Source organism: Etheostoma spectabile, chromosome 10, assembly GCF_008692095.1.
Source record: "Etheostoma spectabile isolate EspeVRDwgs_2016 chromosome 10, UIUC_Espe_1.0, whole genome shotgun sequence".
NCBI classification, from domain to species: domain Eukaryota; kingdom Metazoa; phylum Chordata; class Actinopteri; order Perciformes; family Percidae; genus Etheostoma; species Etheostoma spectabile.
In genome coordinates, this window is record NC_045742.1 from 25,585,960 (window position 1) to 25,590,277 (window position 4,318).

General features: G+C 42.5%; 1 protein-coding gene across 4 annotated transcripts in view; it reads left to right on the forward strand.

Moving 5' to 3' along the window:
* The window catches only part of LOC116696462 (stromal membrane-associated protein 1), a 226,517-nt gene that overhangs the window by 196,889 nt on the left and 25,310 nt on the right, over positions 1-4,318 (forward strand). The gene's annotated exons all lie outside the window — the stretch shown is intronic.

A 4,318-nucleotide genomic window follows, 5' to 3' on the forward strand; every position in this document is an offset into this window, starting at 1 on the left:
TCCAGCCTGGAAGTAGCAAATGCATGGACTAGTTTTTCAGCATCGTTTTGAGACAGGATGTCCATAATTTTGGCAATATTATAAAGATGAAAAGAGGCTGTTCTTGAGGTTTGTTTTAAGTGGCGGTTAAAGGATAAATTCTGATGAAAAATAACCCCTAGATTTCTGACAGTAGTGCTGGAGGCCAGAGCAATACCATCCAAAGTAGCTATATCTTTAGATAATAAGGTCCGGAGGTGTTAATGGCCCTGCACAATAATTTCAGTTATTCAGAGTTTATCATCAGAAAACTAAGATCTAGTAAAACAAGTACGGAGACCCCTTTGTCTGAAGCAGTTAGAAGGTCATTAGTCATTTTAACCAGTGCCGTCTCTGTGCAGAAAAATGGTGTTGCGCCTTTAAGCCAGCAGTGGAGGTAGTCACAGAGCCGGACGATGCCTGAAAACTCTGATTGGACAGATAGTCTAGCTGGTTGTCTGGATTCCGGAGCAGTTAGTCTTCAAGAATCCACCAGAGTAACATTCCAACACAAAGAAAGCCGAAGGTAACAGGCATCCGGCCGAAAAGAGTGAAATCCGGGGGAATTTCTGGCAACACCTGAACAATAGGAAGTGGAATGTCGTGTATGGACTAATCATCTCAGACTGTGGAATTTATCTTCTGGTCCTATGGGGGGCGACTCCTAGGCTGAGAACTACTGGGCAAAATAACTACACTACCTGGCCATTTATAAAGCCACTGTAAAACTAACAGTATATCAGTCACAGAGACAATCGTACAGAATAAGAAGTCCCTTTTGCTGATAATACTTCTTTTTAAAGTACAAGTAAAATGTACTTTATTTTCTACCACTGTTCATCACACTGGATCCACAGAGATGCCTTTGCAATGACAAATTATGATTTCTCACGGCGTAGTGTTGTGCTATCTACACAAGTCTCGGACTGTCAAATAACACTTCATACACTGCGCTCTAGATTGCTCACTAGATTGCTCCTAGTTTACCACGCGGACTGCTCTCACATGGCCGTCTGCCTGCCAGCAGAATGTCTGTCTTGTAAAAGTAAATTATTTGAATGTCAAATAGTACATTTTGTTTCAGACACAGTCCTATATAAGAGAAACTGGAGTTAAAAGCCGCTTCGCAGCCAGGACGTTTTTATGCTTGTGTATTAACACACCACAGGCCATAGACTTTTCTTACATCTTTCCTTCAAACTCCGCCAAAATTCTTGCTTCTCTTTGTCTGAGCCCTGCCCAGTGGAGCGGAGAGGCTTTCACTGACATTTCCAGCAGCATTTTAAGGAAAGGCATTCATCTCGCAGTATGTGGATAGTAATTACCTCTGCCTTGGTGTGAAGGTTAACCTGTGATATTTGTCTGTAACCAACCAGGCTGACTGGCTATGTTTCTGTGATTGGACTTAGGTGTCCTTTTATGTGGGCCCTCGGCCAAACTCTCAGTTGTAGAATAGTTATCTCCTGACCAGGGTTCAAAATTAGCACCTCCACTAGCCAAATGCTGGAAAAATGTTCAAGTGGCTGGTAGATTTGCTTCACTCAGAAGAGAAAAAAACAATGATAAATTGAGTGGCTGGCAAAATGTGAACATTCTCTAGCCATTTGGCTGCTGGACAAAAAAGTTCATTTTTAAACTGCTCCTGACCCCTTACACAAACTTGCATCATTGCAGCATCAATCTTTCCTCTCCTACACACACAAGCAGTAATCAAAGGGCAGAGATTTGACAGTCTATTCACATCCACTAACCTAACTCTCTCTCACACACACACACACACACACACAAACAACACACACACACACAACCACACACACACACACACACACACACAGACTTTGGGATCAGCAGAAGGATGACGAACATGACGGCAGCAGGCGGATTCGTGCAGCTATTAACCGGCGTTTGTGTAACCCAGTGTTTCACTACCCCCACCCCCCCTCTAACAAACCCACACTTACCCCTTGTTTGTCCTCTGTCTCACCCTGAAAGAGAAAATTGTAGTTATTAAGTTGGTTTTACCAAAAAAATTTTTATTTTAAAACTTAAAAAAAGTAATTTATTCTACGATTATGATCACTGAATAAAATGTTTTGTTTCGCCACCATCACAGTCAGCACCAAGTAAGAGAGTGAATTCCATTCTGGCTTTCAAATCAATTTTATTTATAGTTTTCATAACAAGAGTTATTTCAAGACACTTTACAGATAGAGTAGGTCTAGACCACATTCTATAATTTACAAGGACCCAACAGTTCTAGTAGTTCCCTCCAGAGCAAGCAACAGTGCGACAGTGGCGAGGAAAAACTCCCTTTCAGGAAGAAACCTGGGACAGACCCAGGCTCTTGGTAGGCGGTGTCTGACGGGCCGGTTAGAGGTGTGATGAACAGTGGTGATAACAGTCACAGTAAAAGATAATGCAACAGTGACTAGAAATAGTAGTTTGTAGTAGTTCATGGCATAGTAGGGCACTACACGGCGTTACAGGACACAGCAGGATGTAGGAGAACGTAGCAAGGTCCCGCAGAGCGTAGCAGGATGTAACATGGACGCAGGACGTGTAGCAGGACCACGGCAACAGCTGCAACCATGATTTTGGAGCCTCCCTGATCCAAGGAAACATGCTGGGGGGAAAAGAACATAAGGACTCCGGGGAATAACTCCCCAGAGCTAGGTTAGTAACAAGCATTTCTGGGATATGGAATCACACAAATGGAAAGAGAGAGGAGAGAGGAGCTCAGTGTGTCAAAGGAAGTCCCCCGGCATTCTAAAACTATTGCAGCATAACTAAGAGAGACAGGGTGAAGAGAGGAGCCTGGTCGGGCTGTACTGCCCTGCCTCCATCTGGTTTTATTATATTATTGATTATATTGTAAATTAAATGACGACTATGACGAGAAGCAGGGGGCGCGGCTAGGCGGACACTGCAACTCATCACTCTCTAACTATAAGCTTTATCAAAGTGGAGAGTTTTAAGTTTACTCTTAAATGTGGTGACGGTGTCTGCCTCCTGAACCCAGACCGGAAGCTGGTTCCACACTAGAGGGACTGATAGCTGAAGGCTCTGGCTCCATTCTACTTTTAGAGACTTGGAACCACAAGTAACTCTGAATTCTGGGAGCGGATGCCTAGTGGGACATAAGGTAATATGAGCTCTTCAGACATGATGGTGCTTGACCATTTAGAGCTTTGTAGGTCAGGAGAAGATTTAAATTCAATGGATTTTACGGAAGCCAATGCAGAGAAGCTAATAAAGGAGAAATATGATCTGTTGTAGTTCTTGTCAGAAACACAGCTGCAGCATTCTGGATCAGCTGGAGAATCTTATTTGAGCATCCTGATAATAAAGATTACAGTAGTCCAGCCTGGAAGTAGCAAATGCTGGACTAGTTTTTCAGCATCGTTTTGAGACGAGATGTCATAATTTTGGCAAATTATAAAGATGAAAAGAGGCTGTTCTTGAGGGTTGTTTTAAGTGGCGGTTAAAGGATAAATTCTGATGAAAAATAACCCAGATTTCTGACAGTAGTGCTGGAGGCCAGAGCAATACCATCCAAAGTAGCTATATTTTAGATAATAAGGTCCGAGGTGTTAATGGCCCTGCACAATAATTTCAGTTATTCAGAGTTTATCATCAGAAAACTAAGATCTAGTAAAACAAGTACGGAGACCCCTTTGTCGAAGCAGTTGAAGGTCATTAGTCATTTTAACCAGTGCCGTCTCTGTGCTATGATGCTTTGTGATGCTTTCTTTCCTGACTGAAAGTCCTCAAGTGAACTGTTGCTATGTAGATAATCACATAACTGATTAGCAACTACCTTCTCAAGGATGTTGGGGAGAGAAAGGGAAGATAAGATATAGTGTCTACTATACTAAGACCTCGGGTCAAGGAAGGTTTCTTCAGGAGAGGTTTTATCACAGCTACTTTAAATGGCCGCTGACTTAACCTGTTAATAAGACATATTGATCATATCTAGTAATGGAGTGTTAACCACCGGTAACGCTTAAGTCCTCGTTGGGAAGGGGTTAAGAGACAGGTAGATGGCTTAGCTGAAGAGACATTTAACATTATTGTTGAAGGGCTATAGGACAGAAGCCGTCTAAGTACTGTATATGTCAGGTCTTGTTGTTCTTTTAGTGCTACTGCGTTTAAAGGTGAACCGTTGAAGGCAAAAGGTGATGAATTTATCTCTAATGTTATCATGTGATCATTAAAAAAGCTGATAAAGTGGTCACTACTCAGAGCTATAGGATGATGGCTCAGCAGAGCTGTGACTATCTGCAGCCTGGATACACGTGCT